At 42.7% G+C, this 20,265-nt stretch overlaps 1 protein-coding gene across 2 annotated transcripts in view; it reads left to right on the top strand.

Moving 5' to 3' along the window:
* Positions 1 to 128: 128 nt before the first annotated feature.
* FAM222B (family with sequence similarity 222 member B) overlaps positions 129 to 20,265 on the top strand; it is a 40,822-nt gene continuing 20,685 nt past the window's right edge. For both annotated transcript variants that reach the window (XM_030028223.2, XM_030028217.2), the window contains exon 1: positions 129 to 255. The gene's annotated coding sequence lies outside the window, so the exon portion shown is untranslated. The remainder of the gene's footprint in view (positions 256 to 20,265) is intronic.

Below are 20,265 nucleotides of genomic sequence, written 5' to 3'. Positions count from 1 at the left end.
GCCAGGGGGCGGGGCGGCGCGGCGCTTTTCCCGCCCTTCCCCCCCCCCCCTCCGGAGGGGAAACCGGCGCATGCGCGGGGGGGCGGGGTCGGCGGGGCCGTTGGCGGGCAGCGCGCGTGCGCGGGAGCGGCTGGCGCAGCCACCACGGCGAGAGCGGGCGGCGGCGGCGGCGGTGGCGGTGGCGGCGGCGAACGGTGGGGCCGGCAACGGGCACAGCGGCGGCGGCGCCATGAGGCCCGGGCAGGGGCACCGAGAGTAAGTACGGGAGAGAGGCTGGCCGCCGTTTACCTCACAAGGCGGCGGGACCGGCGCGGCCCCCCCCCCCCCCCCCCCATTGTCCTTCCCGGGTGTCCCCTCCCCCCATCTTCTGAGGCAGCGTGAGGTACCCCCGCTGTCGTGACCCTCCTCCTGTCGCGACAGCGCTGCGGGGCCGCTCCCGGGAGGCGGCCCACCCGCCTCCCCGGGGGCCTCCTCCCCTCAGTCCGGAGCTCCCCGGCTCGTCCTTGTGAGGAGACGAGGGGGTGGGGAAGCAGGCAGCCCGCCTAGGCTCCTCTGCAACGCCGGCACCCTGGAGCTTTAAATACGTTTCCCTTGATAGCAACTACACAGCGGGAATCGCGATAATACGTCAGCCGTCGCGACAGAGAAATGCCTTCAGGAAAAAGGGAGGGGGGGGGGGGGATTGCGGTTGCGATGTGTGCAAATCCTTTGTGTGATTCTTTCCCGAGAAAAGTGTCTTTTTGCGAGAGGTATGGTTAATAAATTACTCGTCGTTTTTATTTCCTACCAACCATTTTTCAAGCGTCTTAAGGCAAGCATGGAGAAAACTGCAGAGCTTGACTTATCTGTTTTCAGTCCACTCGTGCAAGCAAAGTGCTTAAATGCTTTTGGTTATGCAGCATATGATCTTCCCAGAGCAGCACCTGCGAGGGCTTATGGACGTGTTTTATCCTTCTCTTGGTATTGCCTCTAATTGCTAGGTACAAGTTTTAGGATTAATTGCAGATACAGGTTAGTAAGTTGAGTAATAATTCGTTGTACTCGCTTCTTACCATAGTCCTTAATTTTTCTTGCTTTAATCACATCTAACGTCTCAAGAAAACGTAAGTTTATTTGGAAAACTTTTTGCAACAGTACTTTTATCTCTTTATTGCACAAACCCAGTTCTTTGTTGCACTGGTAGCCGCAGGAGAGCACGCTCTCAGTAGACAAGGTTGGGTTCCCGAGTGATGTCATTTGTGCTGGAGCAACGGTGATGACTTTGTGATTGAATAAATCCTACTGGACGTGTCAGGCTTCGTGATTTTGTGTGTGTGCGTTGTAGAAACTTCATCTGATTCAGCAGCCGACTGAGAAAATCCTGTGATCGGCGCTACGTAGGCAGTAAGGGAACATAGTGATGATAGTTGCTTTTTCTTTTCAGCACATGTATTTCTGATCAGGTCTTCTTTCACTTAAAGAATTTGAATTTGTTAGAGTCCATTCGTTTAAGTAAATTCATAAAGCAACGGGGAAAGACACTGTTGAAGCATATTACAGATAACAGCGTTGGAGAGAGCAGGCTCGCACAGCCAGCCTGGAGGATGACAGATGCAGGGAGAGCATTCAGGTGGGTCTGGTGTCCTGTAAAGCCAGTCCAGAGGGTCCAAAAACTCCGAGGAAAACGGCAGTGGCAACAGAAAGCAAGCAGTGGTGAATTAACTGATGGGTAATTTTTAGTAGAGGAAGGTCTGGATCAAAAGTAAGTAAGAGTCAGAACAAACAGAGGGTAAGATTTGCAATAAATACAGGATCTAAGCTTTCAGGGAAAAATACTTCCATAAAAGAAAGGCTATTTATTTTTTAAATTATATTTATACTGTGCAGTTGGGTAGAATTTCTGAGGTGAAGAAATCGGAGATTGACCCTTTTCTGGGGGAGCCGCAGGTCGAGCTGGAGCTAGAAGATGAGTTCATGAATAGGCTGTAATTTACAAGCATCGCTTCACGTATTTTCAATATTTCTCAACTATTTTAAGAAGCCATATTGAGTTCAAGCCCAACCAGCCTGATTGTCTAGAGAGAGGAAGGATGTGTATTGCTGGAACAAGAATTAAGCAAAAATAGATAAATCTGACACAATGGATGACAAGGGAAAGATGATTGCTGAAAGATGCTGGCATGCTCTCTGTTCCTTCATGCTTGGTGTATATTTTGTTACATTACATGGCTTTTGAAGTGTAAAAAAAGAAGAAAAGAAAAAAATCTCATTTTGTGCTGAGATAAAAGAAAAGGCAGGTGCTTAAATTCTGTTAAGGATCAGCTTTGATACTGACATTAAGTAGTGACCTTACTTACAGTTACCCTTCTGTCATTTTGTGAATTTCTCAATGGAATAAATAATGTGCTTAGCACCAAATAAATACCATTTAATAAGATGGTATTTTTGATCCCCCTTTCACTTCACGTTGCAAACAAATTCACACTTTTTCTGCTTGAGCGCAGCCTGGGGTGCTATTTCTGTTAATAACATTAAAAAACATGTTGGAGAATGTCTACATGGTATTGTTTTTTCTCCAAATGCAAAATTGTGTTCTCTGTAACTTTGGATATTTGCCTTCATTTAAGTCTTATTTGTATTTTTTTCAAGTTGTCCCCTGATAGATAAGCTCTTATATCTACGTTTGCTTCTGGGAACTGTTACCAGATCAAGAGGCGAAGTAAGGATTTTTTGTCAAGGACTGAAGTATCTGTATTTCCCAGAAATGCAGACTACTGTATGATGTACAGGGAGCCTTAGAGTGTATCCTCACCTGCGCTCGCTGAAATGCCTGAAACTTCTACAGGTGTCTCCTCCCCAGTGCAATACTTTTCTTTTTCACTTTGATTTGTCCATTCATCTTTATTCTTCTTCATTTTTGACCTCTACTTGTTACTGGCCAGCACGTGGAGATGGGGAGAGGAGGAGGTGGAGGTGGTTGCCCTGGCTGCCCTCACCCCAAAGCCTCCATCGCTGGAACATTTTGTGTCCTGTATATTGCTGGCTCGCTCATCTTCAGCAAGGTAATAGTGAGGGGAGTTACTGATTTATGAAGATGGGAGATGAAGTAATGTCCATTCTGTATTTCTCTAAAGCTTGGTAACTTCTAGGAGTCTGGGATTTATGGAATTATTAAATACACCACTGAGAACATAGCCACAACCTGACTTGCTTGATTTATTTAACAGATGATCAGAACTTTTAAAGAATTTATTTAAGAACATGTAGTTCCCTGAAATACTACACCCAACAGTTGAGTAGCAGGTCACTCTGTCGCGCTGTAGACTGTAACCAGGGCCTGCTGACTCCTCTAAGGCTGTTTATGGGGTGAGATGCTCCTGAAGATGAGTAAAGGTTTCACAGTTTTCTGCATCTGTAATGGAGTGTATCACCCCACCATTTTCAGCATTTTAAACGTTTTCAAACTGGGAAATTAAGTGAATAATTTAAATTTTTATTCCTTGTGTGGTATGCCATATTCCCATTTTCCCCATTGTATTTTGTGACTCGTATTAAAATCTTAACCGTAATGGTCTTTGAGCAATTTTTCTTTTAATTGCAGATGATCAGTTTGAATATGAATGCCAAAATGAGTTTGTCACACTATTCATCGTTTTTTTCTTTCTAAAAAAAATTGCTTTCCAAATACTGATTCAGCTGCTGAGGAACAGAGCTCCTGAAAAGGCTTTCTGCTGACTGGCATCCAGAAAAGTTGTTTTTAACTTTGCCCAAAGATGTTTTTCCAACGGGTTATATTCCTCAGAAGCTAAGCTTATTATCTGAAATAGGCATAGTTTGGCCTCGGTCTTGCCTACACCTGGAGCTGACAGAGACTGGTGTGTTCATTGGCTGCTGGTTTCCATGTTTTTAGTAATTTGATTTAAATGGGCACTTAAAAAGATGACGACGACTGTGACCCGTGGCTGATCTGGCTTCATAGACCCTATAGACCCCTTTTCCTTAATTCAGTATGTTCTGTCTGGGTGTCTCTTCATGCCTCCCTGCTCATTTTGTGTTTGGTATATTGTTGCTATAATTATTCTCCCATTGTGCTCAGGAATTATGCATAGTTTAAGTATTCCTATTGCTTAACTTCTTTATACTGTGTTTGAAGATTACTCCCAAGTTTTCAGGGTTCATGAAGAAAATGGTGATATTTCGTTATTGGAATAATTTCACAAGAATATAGTTTGGCTGCAGTCTGGCTTTGGTACAGAATAGCAGGGGTGTAGTACTTAGGGTGTGCTGGGATGAAAACTGGGAGAGATTTTTAATGTAAGTTTTCAAGTCCCATGCTGCGATTCTGGTCTGCTGGATGGTGTTGTGTGTGGAGTGCATGGAGCAGTTGAGTTGAATGTCTGGGTTATTGATGTATGTAAAGATAACTGAACTGGTCCAGGCTTTTAAATAGATGCGTTGATGGGTGTACTATAGGGAAATGAGTTAGAAAACAGGTTTTCTGTAAATCCAATGCATCTGAGACAAACCTTTAAGTAAAATTCTGTTGAATTAGGTGACAGACCCTGCCTCCAGCGGGAGTGTAACATCTTCAGTGTGCAATGAGTGAGAAGATTTTTTTATTTCTTACGATGTCTGTAGTAATGTGATGCAGAAAAGGTGAACCGTGAAAGTGAAGCTATTTTTAGTATTTAAAAAAAAAAAAACAGTCAAAAAATGATCTACCGAGTGATACGTTGCTGACGTCTGTAGTGCAGCCAACCCAATTAAGGTGCCGTATATTGTTTCCAGCAGGATTCTGATTGTTTCTAATTTGGGAACCATGCGAGAGCAAGTGGAAATAGGTGAAACGACATGCTTTGCTCTTTGGAGTGGATCTAGCATGTAGTTGTTTTCTGTAATTTCACTTCTCATACTTGGGCAATCTTCCTGTCCTGTGCTTCGCAGCTAAGATGGTAGCCATGTGCAGCCTTCCCAGGTGGCTTCTTCCTATGTGGTGGGTGTGGGGTTCCTGGCAGAGAAAAATGATTTGCTGCTATAGGGAGAGCACAGGGCAGTGGAAAAGAAAAAAAAAAAATAGTGTGTGTTTTTATTTGGTAAAATATTGCATAAGTCAGTGTTCAGTGGTGTGGATTTTTTTTTCATTTCCTGACCCCAGCGTATCCTTTGCTGTATCCTGCTATCTCTCTTCTCGCCTTCACGTTGTTAAACTTCGAGCGTGCATTTTAGAGGACTTGCGTATCACAGTCCTGCCCTTTCCTGTGGCTGTTGCCTTGCCGCTCGTTTTGTTCCTCTCTGTAGGCAGTTTCTGCACGCAGAACGCTTCGAAAAATGTCGTATGATTACTGTCTTGAGCCAATACCATGTATATATATATAGTTTAAATTCTGTTGGATGGAAATAGCATTGTATGAGCCTTTTAAAAAAAAATTACGCAGATGCTCCCACTCTCCAAAGTAAACTTCCTCCTCTGCTAATCTTTTTTTAAATCTGGAATGGAAAAAAGCATATATTTTTAACATCTGGAAAGGGGAGCCCTTCATACCTACTTTATTATTCTTCTATCCAGCATTGCTCTTCATTCATCCTTCTGTTCTGTCACTGTTTTTCTTAATTTTTTGTCTTCTAAGCTAGAGGAATGTCGCGTGCTTTGCCTTCATTGTGGACAGGCAAAGTTGGGTATTTGCTTGCCCTTCTCTTCCAGCTCATGAGTCTGTTCTGATTCTGGGTTGGATTTTTTTCTTCAGCTACAGAAAAGTTCTCAGCTTTTGCCTAGAATGGGTAATGTGTTCCTAGAGCTGGTAATTCATGCATCCTTTGACTTTAAATTGTTCACAACTATGCTGAGCATTTGTGAATGAGTGTGGAGGAAAATCAATATGTGAAAAGGCCAGAGCAGGCAAGGGAAAACAGCTCTTCCAGCGCCTTTTTCCTGGTCACACCATTGCCTCATTTTTAGTTTTCCTGCCCGTGAACTCTTCAGTGTTTAAATTTAGAAATGGCTTGTTTTGGAACAAGTCACTTTTAAGATCAATTCCAGAAGATTTGTGTGTAATTTAATCCCATTCAGGTTTGCTCCTCTGCTGCTCTTATCTGTGTTTAGCTTGTTATGCGAGACTTCAGGTTGCTCATTCTCCCTGTACCTCTCCCGGTATTTTCTAGAAATTTGGGGTTTTTACCAGTCAAAACTGCAACAGCATTTATGAAGCCTTTTACACTTTTTCTATTCCCTGTTTCCATTCATTGACAAGGTGGTATTTTTAGAATTGTTATTTTGTTAAAATAGCCTGAATGTTTAAAAAATAAAGCTTCAGTTTCTCTGAAGGATCTCATTAGTGATTATTATTTACATACTCTAGAAATGGAATGCATGTACTTTAGAAATTAGCCAGAATAATATATTTAATATTTCTAATGTGTATTCTCTTGTATTTACTATTCATTTCCAACACAACTTAGTTTAATATTTCAGGGCGTCTTCTTACTTACAGATTATCAATGAGTGAAGTTGCCGATGTAGAACCAAAAAAAGGCTTCTCAAAATGTGACAGTACGACATAACATTTCAACCACTTAAATTTAAGTCGAGGCAGGAAAGAATTAAGATTTTACATACTTCCATCTAGTGTGCGTGAGGGAAATTGCATCCCCGGTTAAAATCCCAGCCAGTGTCCTAGCAGTTCCAGTTGGGCAAGGATCATCTCATCCGTTGGTCTTTGTTAAGCAGTTACTGCTGATAAACTGTGTAGCATCCCAGGGCTGACAGATTTTAGCTCTAAGTATTTATGTGGCGGTAGCTTTGCGATGTCCATAAAATGGCGACACATGAAGTTTAAGAAAAATCACCTTTCACCATGTGGCGTTCATACTCTCCTTCAGTGTGTTCCGCTCTATTTGCTTGTCATTCTGTGCTAGAATTTCAGCTGCTTGATTTATGAATTACTGCTATTGAAATAAAATTAAAGTGGCTGTTCAGTTATTTAAGAGCCAATTAAATCTGATTTTATTCTGATGTAACAGTTCCAATGAAAGTGCATAAAACGCAGTCTGTGGAGGAAAGTTAGATCTAAAAATGTTTAGTGTTTATTTTTTATAATCTGTGCTTTAGACGGCTTGACTTGCCAAATACAATCCATTGCAATCTCACAGCAGTGAGTTCAGATGTTAGAAGTTACTCTAAATAAGAAAATAAAACAGTTTTGGTGTTTTCAGTGATCCTATATGAACCTTTAGCGGCGGCTGCTGGTTGGAGAATTTATTCAACCCAGAGAAATTAATTTCTCTTGTTTGCAACGCTCTTGGAGAATATAATTTATTTACTAGCCTTTGGTGACTTTCAAAGGTAGAAACAGTGGGTCTTCTGGGACTCGCGTTTCTCAAATCATGGGCTGTACTGTCTTGAGGGATCAGCATTTATATTAGTTGAGTTTCCAGTATCAGAATGTACCAATTACTGTGAGGTCCCCTGCTCACAGGGGCTCCTCAGGACGAGATGCTTTTAGAAACACAGCCCAAGAACCTCAAGTGGTCTGCGCGGGACGGACAGAGATGCGTCGTTTGTTGTGTGGTGTTGGGGAGTCGAGTTCACTCTTAACGATCTGGTGGGGCGCGGACATGCTGAAAAGCTAATGGTACCAGAAAACACCCTACCAAGCCTTACAGTCCTGAGTTGTGTTAGCAATAAATACAGCAAGTGGAGAATGAGCAGGTACTTTTCATTACATGTGGCAATTAAAATGTATCTCTTGATTGTGGCATTTCTTATTAGCGGAAACGACAGTGCCAATCTCAGTTTTATTTTGACGATTTAACACTGTACATTGTATCTTCTGTGGGCTGGGAGGGTGCTGGCTGAGCCTATTTTGATATTAAGGGTCTGGTTTGCCTTATTTTTTATTAAAAATAAGTCATGTTGATGTGGATATAATTTTATTTCTAACTAGGCAAGCCTGCACTAGCACTAGCCAGCTCTCAGGTTTGTGGCGTCTGTCTCTGACAGGATCACAGATATAGAGAAAATGATTTATTTTAGTTTCCAACACTTAGATAAAACCCTGTTTTTGTGCAGATGGCACTGAAAGGATAACACATAGCTCAGACAAAATCTGTATAAAGCACCGTATATTTGTACCAGAATCCAAATCTTCAGTACATCAGTAATATTGAGATTTATACTAGTATCGTACTAGCCTGGGTTTTTTCAGCAGATAGAATTAATTGCCACATGTAGAGGTCGGTGGGGTTGGTGTACTCCAGTCTGTCTGCTCCGTGCATCTTGGTGGAGTGCTTCCAGCTGCCCAGCCTGGTACCCAGAAGAGCTGTTGGGTATTGTCTGGTTGATACTGGAGAATGCGTTGGGGTTTTTGGATGGAAAACGTTAAGAGTGGTGCAGAGCAGGAGTGTGAGGACGCTTGGCTTTTTTGAGAGAATTGGAGATGGTACAAGTGTTTGTGAGGGTACCTGCTCTTCCGTCAAAGGCTTTTATAAAATGCTTTAGTAGAGCGTGATAAAGAAAATTCTGATAGTTGCACTAAGTCTAAATAAATATTTACTAAACAACATTAATGGATTTAAAATGTTTTTAGGAATAGTTATTAGTCCTTCAGTCTTGTATGGTGAAGAGAGTTTTGTCTCGATGGGGGGCTGCCATTTTAATGCTTCCTGGCAGGAGGCCTATTTTGATCATGCAAATTAGGTTGGAAAAAGTAGGCTAAGCCATTAAAAAGTAGGAGAGATCATGAAATTTTAAATTTTTAAGGTGGCTTTTTTCCTAATGATTAACATTTTTGTTATCATTGTTTATGTATGTCATTTCGTTTCCTTAATTCTCATGTCCTCATCCCTTAACACCGACAACCTCGGTGCCAGTTGCTTTTGCGTCCACTGCTCAAAATGGAAGACATAGTCTGTTGGCTGTTTTATTCCCAGCAAGGTGCTTGGAAATATTGCCACATGGTGGGTTTTGTTGTATAATTAGAAATGCAGATACAGACTTTTTTGTTGCACCATGGTTAATTTTTTCTATTCTGTTAACGTTAATAGGGACTGAAGGTTAAACTTGGCTTATGTAAACTCTGAGTATTTGCAGGATGCTTATTGGCAAGGGGATTAATTCTGGCAGCGAGAAAGAGGCAAGCGTGCAAACGAGCGAGGATCAGAGCTGGTGCCCAGCCCGCTGCTGGATGGGTGTCATGAGAAGACACTGGGGTTTTCACCAGGGTGATCTCTACGGGCTCCACCTTCCCCATCAGTTTCTAGCTGGGGGAACGAGCCACTTGCCAGCAGAGTGGCATGGCACTGGTGGAACACGGGGGCCCGCTGGGGATGTGGGGAAGAGCCCCCCGCTACTCCTCCTGGCCGGCACGTGGACCTGCTGGCCACCATCCTGCAGAAGCACTGCAGCCCATCCTTTGCATCCCGCTCCTCCGGGCAACGAGTGCGTCAGCAAAATAACTATCTTGGTGCCTGCTGGCTCGCCAGCTTCATTTAATTCTATTAATTTTTAATAGAAAATTAATATTAAGCTAGCATACTTCTAAGGTGACTTTGCCTGTGCGCAGAAAGACCCCCCGTTTGTGTTTGCTTTGGAGGAGAAGAGTGTTGGATCCTGCAGGAGTGAGACCCTCGTGGTGGAGCCGGCAGACAGAGCAGCGTGGGGCTTTTTGCTGGGGGACGTATCTTTGTAGGGCTGTCACCTTCAGCAAATACAGTAGTAGTGCCCTGTTCCGCTTCAGTGATCACAAATATTGGTTGGATTTCAAATGTATATCTCTAAAAGTAGTGCTCTGTGGCGGGGTGTTGTTTGTATGCTGTGCTGCTTGGATAAACTGAGGGGAACAAGGGATTGCCAGCTAAATGTGTGCAACAAGTGTATTGTGTGTCAATTAGCACAGAGCTGACCTGACCAGTGTCTAGTGGAAAATGCCAAGAGTTGAATTAACAATTTTATGAGGACTCCAGTAAATATTAATTTAAGTGATATAAGGTTTCTATTGGTGGAAAAAAAGCGCATATTTTTAACGGTGGTTTTCACTAGGAGCTAATAAAGGAGAGTTGTGTCGGAGATGGAGTTTGTACCCAGCCACCCAACTGTGGCTTTGCTACAGTTGATATTCTGCAGCCTCCAAAACAGTAAACTTGAAACAAGAAGGCCTGCTCTGTGAGTTGATGGTATCTTTCTCGTTAAGGTAGATTCTGGGAAACTAAGCTGCATTCCTTAGCTCTTGCAAACCTTTTTAATTGTTTTTTCTCACAACCTTAGCTCGATCTTATCACATAAGTAATTGTTGCATCATATTTGCTTTATTCTCTCTACTGGGAAGTCAGATAATTGCTTTATACTTTTTAGTGGGAAGTGTTTGGGAAGGCTGTTACCTCCAAGATGCAGATGAGCAGTGCAGCGACTATTGCAACACTTGCAGTTCTCCCAGCTTTTCTGGAGCTCGACAGGCAGCGAGCAGGAGAAGGGAGGCATGGATGGATGGCACCTTCTCTTGGATTGAGTAGCAGCCATAAAGTTACTTGGTGTGTTAGACTCCATCATAAAAGTAAAGCTACCAGCTCTGATGTGCCTTGTATTTAGGTATATCTCATCTGCGGGAATATTCAGCCAGACTTTCCTTATGAAGTAGTATTATAGGGTATTAATTATTCATAGTCAGTTTAATTCTTCTTTCTTGCATATTTAATTGTAATAGCATGCTGTATGTCACAGTGATTTCCCAGAAGAACCGTACACCAAAGGAAAACCATTCAGGTATATAGTCTTAAATATGTCCGTGCTAATCTTTGTTGTTTAATTTTGGAGCAGAATGGGATATTATCAGATGTTTCTTGCAGGGAAACAATTATGCAAAATCATGATTTCACTTAATCTTTTCAGCTAAATTCTTCAAGCTGAAATAGCTGGTTTGATTTTTCACTGATGACGTTTACGTTGTCTTGCTTTTTTTATGAGGAAAAAATGCTTAATGGGAGGGAGGACGTGACTTTTGTTTTCTTCTCTGAAGGGGGGAACCTCTATCAAAGAGTTTGGAAGTGCCAATCGATTCCTTCCAGAAGATGAAGGAAGGGAATAAGATTTTTATTGAGTTTTTTTTCAGTGATCAGAATAGCAATGCCAAATGCTTGTGTGATTTAAGGTTGGGTTTTTTTAACAACTAAGATGGGCTCTTAGTGCTTGACATGAGAAGATATTGGAGGCACAGAACTGCAAACGCATTCACAATTTGATTTGCATTATCCTCGTTCTAGAGCTGTTTCATGCTTGTAAGGCACTTGGTGAAACCGAACCCCTTGTGTTTGGAGAGCAGGATTGTTCTCAGAGATTTACCGTAGGAGTTTAAACTTCTGAAAAATCTGTTTACAATGTGTCTGAACTGGAGGATAGAGGACACAGTAGAGACTGTTATCTGTTTACTGCTCAGATAAGGAGGTGGAATAGATTGCTGGCCTGTTTCTGAACTCTGCTTAATGAATGGTTGCTAGGCAAATTGCATCTCAATCAGCTTAATCCTCAAGATGTCATTTACAGGTCTGCTCTTTGTGAGGGCCAGAACCGTGTGCTTTCAAACTGTACAGGCCAGAAATTGCTAGCAAAGCAGCTTAGAATAGCTTGTTCAAAAATTCAGCGTACATGTGTTGCTGAGCTGCCCAATTTAAAGTGCCTGTTGTCACAGGGCCATCATCGCACGGCCATGCGCTAGATTAGATGTTCGGTGATAGACGGGAGGCAGCAGCATCATTAGCACCGTTTCTGGATCAGCACAGCATACATCATAACGTTTTGGCACTGGATTAACATGAAAGAAAATGTTTCTAAATGGGGACTGCACTGCTGATATGATGAAAGGTATTTCTGTTTTGACCGAGTTTGCTCAGAGCTGGGTGTGATTTCGTGGTGTATAGGTGGGACATGATTAACTTTGGCAAACAACTGAAAGTGGGAGGTGGTGTTACCTGGCACGGGACAGGGGGCTGGGGCTGGTCTTGGTGAGAGATCTCTAATTGGGAGAGGGCACGGCCTGGTCGTATGAAGGCTTCAACGTGCCTCTGAAACCATGGACTTTCTCCCGCGGCATGAGGAGAGAGCCAATTAATTGCATATGTTGGTGTATGTGTTGCCTACATACGTTAGGCTCATGATTTAATCCAAAGGAAAAAGTTTCCTAACATAGTTAAGCTTTAACAGTCTCTTTGTAAAGAAAGATAACAAGATACTTGTTTTTATTGGTTTCCCATGACAGTGATGAATCTTACTGCAGGGAGAGCATTGTTCTTTGCATGGCTACACCTTCCTTTCCTTTTGAAATATATCCTGTGTGAGTGCTGTATGTCATGACACCGAACACTGTAAATGCAAACTGGAAAAGACTGGACTTGTTGAATGCTAAAGACATTTTAGAACCATTTATCGTCACCGTGTGCCAATACGAAATGTCCTTCATGTGGCATGGTTATTAAAAGTGCGGGTGAAAGCGTAGTATGTGAACTTTGCAGTGCTTGTGTAGTTTGGATGTGTGCAGCTTTTGTGCTATTCAAAAATACTGTTAGAATTTTAGGAAAAGATTGTATTAAAACATTGAGAGCCTCTCCAAATAAAGCATAAATAAAATATTCCACCTTAGTCACCAGCAAAATGACGGTGGTGCTTGCATCTTTATGCTGTAGATGGGAAGAGGACTGTTGAACAGAAGACTTTGTGATCAGAGGGTGCTTTTCATGCAAATGAAGATTTTATTACATGCTGCTGAATCAGGGGCTTGTGTAGCGAGAACAGCACAGAAGTGATAAGATCACTTTGTCATAGCTTGAAATTTTGCCCAGCATGTCTTTCAGATTGCTGAAACGGGCAAGAAACACTCTTTTTAAGGGCACAGCAGTAACTGATATAATATTTTGAGGACAGGACTTTTTCCTCATGGTACGGTCTGTCTGCAGTGATCTGCCATGTGTCTACAGCCCTGATTTCAAAGCAGTGAGGAACTGAGTAGGTGACCCTGCGTAGCAGCAAAGTCATAAAAGCTCCCCTTCCTGATGGGATCCCAGTTCTCCTCTTGCCCGAATGGGTACAGAATCTCCTCTCTGCTGCAAGCTAGGAGCCGTTAGCGTTGGGTAGAGCAGAGTTGTCCATCCTCTTGGCTGGGATAGCCTGTGTTGCCTGTTTCAGAGTCGTGCGGGGGCCCTGCACATGCTGTGGAGCTGTGTGTTGCTGCAGAGGGAACCCATCCAGGACTGGCTCTGTTGGTTTTCCTTTTATATTGACATTAGCTAATATCGTCTTCCCAATGTCCTTCTTTCATGGTTAGAACCGGTTTGGTTTAATGAGGACTGTTGTTGCCAACAAGCAAATGGATATGTGTAGTAGAATAGGCTTCTAAATCTTCCCCTGCAGATGGGTAGTGTTCAGCATCCTGATGTGACCTTGGTAAAAGTTCTCTGGCGTGTTACTTTCCCTCTTTATTTGTCTCTCTTGCTGTGTGGCAGCTTTCCTTACAGCAAAGCGTCTGAGCTATTGGAAATCTGTCCTCTCTTCTCTTCTTCTCTCCAGAGACATTGTCAGCCTAACACCCAAGCCACTTAGATTGACGCCTGAATATTCTGCTTTTGCACAATCAGGAGGCATTCAATGAAGTAGCAAGGTGACAAGAAGTTTAAGATTTAGGACTGACATTTTTGGGCACTTTTCATTCCATAATTTTGAATAGTCTTGGTGAGGAAGGTCAAAGGCTTCCTTCACATGGGATGCTCCCGTATGTGTGTGTTGAGCATCCATCAAAGTGTATAGCACAGGGGAGAAACATGCTTAACAGCCATCAGATTGCATTGTGGAGCTGTTCATATTTCAAATTCTCACTGAAGAGTCTAGGAACAAAATCTAACCCTGTGTTTTCTTGGAGGGTTCCAGAGTGGCAGGACGGAACCTTTTTCATGTTTTTCTCATGCAGATTATGGTAAGGATTATTCAGTGTTTAAAATCTGGTTTATACTGGCTTCTGAATTTCATTTAAAATAAACATCTGTAGAGCTTTTTGATCTCCTGTGCAAGACTGTTGTCTGCCTCACTTGTTAAAATGACTTCTGCTTAATTTTTAGTGAAAGGCAAAGACCTAGATCATTTCAACCCACAGGCGATCGAAATGGTTCACCTTCTGCAGTTAGAAATTTCCACAAGCACACAGCCTATCCGACAGATATTTAAAATCCTTTCTCTTGGGGAGCGTGGCAGCGGTAGGTATCTGTTTCTTGTGTGCTGCCCTTTGGGATCTGCAGGGCTGCTACCTGTAGTGTGATTTGTACTTCTGCAAAGCCGCGTTCTTCCAGTGCTGAGCACGTATCAGAGCGGATGCTCCATTCAAGTAGAGTTACAGTCTTGTCCCTTTGCAGCTTGCAGTACAAAGCCCTCCTCCAGACGATTGCCACGGTTTGCCGGTATCCTGCAGTCAAATAGGTGGAACAGTGTCACATAGGGAGTAATTGGTTATTTATTCAAATAGCCATTACATCTGGAGTATGTTTTCTCTGATTTGACAGGAGCTCGCTTCTCTACTCTTCACTGGAGACTGAAAATGTGTGCCCATGGTGAGAGTGCTGGGTACGTGCTTCCTCTGTCTTCTGGCTTTGAAATGGGTTCCTGTTGCTCTTTGACAGACCCTGAAGCAGCGATCTGTGGAAGCGGCATATTCATAGCAAGAGTGACTTTACCTCTTTGTTTTCTCTTTATTTATGTCTGTATGGAATCAGCTGGTCCCGCATTATGTGTGAAGTAGTTAAGTTTTAGCCTGCATCTGTAGGATGTGATTTCTCCCCCTCCCCTCCAGTCGCTTTGATCAAATCAAATAAAAATGCAACGCTTTCATTTCTAGTTTTGTAGTTTCAAAGACAATCTCTTGACATGCTCTAGCAGTCTGGACCCGAGTCCTTTTTTTTACTTAGTCCAAAGGCATACTGTGTCTTGCGCCTTTCTCTGTATCAGCAGTTGCTATCTGCATTGGCTTTTATCTGCATCAAAAGACAAATGGAAGAGAGCAAGACACTGCAGGAATGGGAAACAGACTTACATGTGCAATGGAAATATGTAATCGTTACGTTCAGTCTGCCACATAGAGTACAAACCAGTTTCTATATTGGAAATCTGTAGCCTGTAGTCCTAGAAATGTGAGTTTAGATTTTAGGCTTTGAAGGTTGGTTAATCCCCCCAGCAGTTAATACCAACATAAAATTTTCTGTGATGTCAAGCCCTTCCTTCTAAATGCTATTTTTTTTTTTTCATATGTCAACTATACAAAGCAACGCTCAATTTGAGAAATTAGCATTCAAACACTCTGTAAGCGCTTTATTTTTGTCCGCTTTGTGAGCAGCTGAACACACGTCCAGGCTGAAATACGCTGAGCTGCTGCTTCCTGGCGAGCATGCCAGTGCTGCTTGGCATGAGGAGCAGTGAGAAGGCTCCTGGCCACGCAGACACGGGAGAATTTGGAACTTTGTCTGGTGTCCTGAAAAGGCACTCCTGACCTCTGTCCTGGAAGAGCACATCTGCATATCTCCTGCTTGACTGCATCCCGGGGGAGAGGATCCCAGCTAAGCCGTACTAAGTCATACCCAGTTTCTCAGCGAGTTGAGCACTCTGGTCACTGTCATCCCGATCAAAATCCGAACCGTGTCTGATGGCATTTGTAATGTCGTGGTACACATTACTTTTTCAGAGTAGTAGTGCTTAAAGTAAAGTGCATTCCTCTCTGCATTAAGGAGTCAGATTCAGCTGTTCAAAGCAAGTTGATAAATTGCTTTTCATTAAGTGTCTGAGCGCCAAGGGGTTCAGTATGTGTTCCAAGGAAAAAATACATTAATTACAGCTTCTGTAGAGCATTTATCAATCACATAGTTATAAACAGTGCTAATGCAGTTAATTGAAGGTAGAAAAATTTACCTTTTGAATTTGTTGACTGTAGCAATTCCGTGGTTGGAAAGACAAATTGTCTGGAAATTAAAATCAGGTGATACTTTGGGGATTGCCTGAGTAACTGTCTCGAGTACACGCTTGACCAGACCCTCGCGCGGTGTTCAGAGGGGGTGTGCTGCCTTTCAGCGCAAGATGCATCGTGGAGGTCAGGGCTGCCCATGGCTGTTACAGCCCAGGTTATCAGGAGCTCAGCATTTGTGCAAGTGGGTTTGTGCTGTGTTTGCCGTTGAGGTACGGTCGTACGGGCTGTGGTAGCAGTATTTGTTCTCTTCTCGCCCACACAGCCAGGTTGTGTTTACCATGCAAAAAGATGTCTCACTGACTGTAGTACCGTTACAACTGCCTCTGTGTCCTGTCCGTACAATTTATTTATTGCCGTGTGTGTACTGGGTTTTTTTTAAAGGGAAAAAGGCAAGTGCAGAGGAGGAAGGATGCACAAAAGCAAACAAAAATCTCCTGCTCACCTGTAGTCAGTAAAACTTACCGTGAAAAAAGAAATCTTTTGTGAATGTAAACTTTGGATAAAGGCGATGTATTGGCAGCTGCTGAAGGAATCGGGTGACATCATGCTGAAGTTTTTTATCAGGCCTGCAGACAAAAATCTCTGGTGCTTGTGGCGTGCAGAGGTTTTGAAAACATCTTGTACGCTCGTGTTGCCTTCCCTGTGGCTCTTCTGAACTGCCAGCCATGCAACTGGCCAGTTTTCATGCTTCTCAGGAAAACACTGAGAATAGCAGAGACGTTTTGCAGTAGCTCACAATTAATGTGTTTCTTGTCCTTTCTTCTATTGACTTGTTATGAGATGGCCTTTGAGTTTCTTGGAAGACTGATAAGGACACTAGGCCTGTGTCGGGACAAGCCAGCGGGGCACCAGCACCTCATTCTGAAGGTTGATGGGAAAATGCCATCCCAGTGTCTGGCCCAGCTCTTTGGTATTCACCTGATGGCTTGTATTTTCTGCTGGTGAGTGTTTTGTACTTGTGTTGCAGCTTGTTTCAGGTTTGTAGAATGCTTTTCATCTTTACAGTAGGCTGCACAATATCTCCAGCTACAGAAGAAGGTCTTATCTTGCCCTTACAAATGGTGAAATGTGTATCTAAGAGCTGGTGTGTTCATGGTCCAGCGGGAAGCTCTGGCACTGTGCGCAGTTACACAGAGTACTCCAGTTTTGCATCTCGAGTAAAAATCTGCCATATATTTCTCCGCTTGCTTTGTAAATGGGCTGTTAAAATTTCGCTGTGGGTGGGACCTTAATTCAGTATCCAGAGAGCGAAATACCAAACCAAACAACTGTCAATGTAATTGTACAGGTCAAAATGGTACACACGCATAACCAATGCAAACTGAAATCCGGCTCCCCGTGAGCCTGCCCGCCTGTGTTCATATACCACAGGCACACCTGGTCCACAAGTGAGTCACTTTTTATTTTTTTTAGTTAATATGTGAGTTGAGTTTTTTGTTCTGCATGAAGTCTAACTCATTCTGCCTCATCTTATTTGCAAATAACTTCTCATTTTCAAGTGAATATTTTTAAAACGGGACTCGAAGCGTATTTTTCAATATCTAACAAATGTCTGGTTTGTTGTTTGTGTGTTGCATAGAGGTAAAATTTGTTCAAAGTTAGCTGTGAAAAGATGTTTTTTTGAAATAATCAGCTTGTAATAAACAGGGGAAGATAGCTACTTTCCTACTTGGGGAACTGTCATAATCTGTAACTTCTAACGATATTTTAGAAGGAAAAACTGTCATCCTTCTGTCATGTGCAGCCACAAGGATTTCTGTAAGTCATGATTAAGGCTTTAATTCTGGGCTTTTACAGAGTAAGTGTGGAATGAGAGAAGATAATGATAATGGTGATCTGTGCAAAGCAGCCACTGGAGAGGGAGCTATTTCATGTTTCCTTTCCCCTTCACCTAGGCAGCTGTTTGCTGTACTTAAGAAAAGCTTCCTTTTCAGATCTGGGAAGGCAAGAAAGTTGAGAGGGAAGAATTCTGGCAGAGAGTGGCTTGAGGAAGCTCACAGCTCTTGCATGTTGTGGTAAAGTAAACCCCAGAATTGCAACCTTATGCTTCTCCCAGACATTGAACATGTAGGAAAGCTTCACATAATACTGACGCAGTGCACGTTCTTGCTAATGATGTTGAGGTTATAACTGCAGACTCTCCGCTATGGCAAAGGGGTCAATGTGTATTTTGGTTTCTTATCGTTTGAAGGCAGAAGGAGGTTGCATACGAGGATGGAGAATGTCTGTTGGTGGGAATCTGTGGTGCCTTCATTGGGGTATGTGTTAGCAGCATCCTGTAATTTGGGCTGTTATGGGTTTGCTTTGGATAGAAGTCATCTCAGCTAACCTTAATACTGTCATGTTCACATGAAAACATGCACACTCCTATCTGTAAGCCTGTTCTGTATTTTATAGCAGCTGCTGTGATATTATAGATGCTGCTTGAGCATGTAAGAAGGTCGGTTTCGTTTGCCTTGAGGATAATGGATGCTTTGGAGGAAGGAGTGTTTGTACCTCTCAGTATCTTGTTGAAGAAAATGGTATCTTCTGCGAATGTTACAGTGATGGGTAGGGAGTCTGTTTTGCATTTTCAAAATGCAAATGTAAGCCTAATGTCCTGGGAAAGTTATGATTTTGATGACAATGCTGTATGTACCTGGCTTCTGCTCTTAACTGCTGCAGTTCAACTGTAGCATCCTTTGCTCCCTCTCCTAAATGACGGTGCAGATTTATGCACTGTGAAATGTAACTAAGATACATCCCAGACGGTTTCTTCATTCCTGTTTCCCACTAGTATGGCATTAAAAACTTGGAATTGGAGGTTACCATATAAAAGAAGAAAGAAAATTAATTAAAGGTCAGAGTGCTTTAGTGTAGTGAAAACTCAAGAGGAGACAGATACAAAGTTATTCAAATCGCTTTTGACTTCAGGCAGGTCGATTTTCCTATTTCTTGCATGTGTTCCCATGGTTAAGTAGTATCTCATCTGTCTCATAACTGACCACTAGCATATGTGTTTCAAGCACAGCCAGAAATACTTCTTTGAAGCTTTGGCCAGGCCCTACAATCGTCCCAACTTGTCTTTTCTACATCTTTCCTTCGCCTTAGAAGCAGCCTGCAACACCTGGCAAGACCTACTTACGTCTGTGTTGTCTGTCAGCTCCTACCACATTGCAGAATACAGAGTTAAATCTAAAAATAGACTTAAAAAGAGGTGAGGGCTTTGAGCAAAGTAAAATAAGCCACTGATTTGGGTCATGAAAGGGAATTGATGTCACTGGTTCTCCATTGCAGCTTTCTTGAGTTAAGAAGTTCTGTTCTGAGCTGTGAAAATGTGGAGGAGCAGTGGTGAGCAAATGGTACTCAGGAGAGGGAAGGGTGATCTGCTTCCAGTTCTCCCCAGGAGACTGCCTGGACCATGACCCTGTAAGCCTGACTTGAGAAGTCAAGGTGGTATTGAATGCTCTGCAGTTTCATTTATCTTCACTGTCTTCTTCAGTGGTAGAAAACTGTCACCCACTGCTGTCCTTTTAACAAGGAGCAACCATGGCATTGGGTGATTAAATGCTTCATCCAAAATTACATCAGGAACCTGTGATGAGCCAGATACTTCCCTCGATCTCTTCTGTCATAGGCTAGCCCATAATCAGAACACCAGTCTTCTAACATAAATCTGGTCAAAAAAACCTTAAGCCACTGTAAAAGGAGTTGTGTGCAATTTTTGTTGGTTTCAGAGTGGTTATGTGGCTTCAGTAATGTTTGTTAAGTGCTTTGATACGCTTTGGTGAAGGGCAGAGTGTTAATAATTAAAATTGGAAGGAAGTTCTAAAGTAGTATGGAGGATGACGACTGCTTTCTGGTCTGTTAGTTAACAGAAATGCAAAATATAAATGGACGAATCAGCAGGAATTTAGTTTAACGCTCCCTTCCCCCAGCCACCTGCATGGGTTGAGCACAAAAAGCAGCTAATTGTCTGCTCCGCTGCAGAGTTGAAAGAAGCTGGTCCTACAACAGGAAAGGCTATTGAACTGCATGAAGGTGGTAAATTATCAGCACTGAAAACCTTTTCAGTTGGTATCTTTACGTGCTCAAAAAGTACATTATTTGTACCGGTATTTACAGTGTTCGAGGGCTGATGAAACCAGCATCTCATGACATGAATCTTACGTTTCAGTCCATGTAATTAAGAGGTCAGTAAAACTGAAACTTGTTTTTGAAACTCTACGCCTTCGCCGTGTTTGGGTATTGTCGAAGGGTGTGTTTGGTGAGGACAGGCCCTCCTAATGGCTTTATCTTGGCCCAGCTAACGAGCTGTTTGCAGAAT

This window comes from Aquila chrysaetos, chromosome 10 (genome assembly GCF_900496995.4).
Source record: "Aquila chrysaetos chrysaetos chromosome 10, bAquChr1.4, whole genome shotgun sequence".
Classification (NCBI taxonomy): domain Eukaryota; kingdom Metazoa; phylum Chordata; class Aves; order Accipitriformes; family Accipitridae; genus Aquila; species Aquila chrysaetos.
This window is presented reverse-complemented; position numbering and strand designations above follow the sequence as displayed.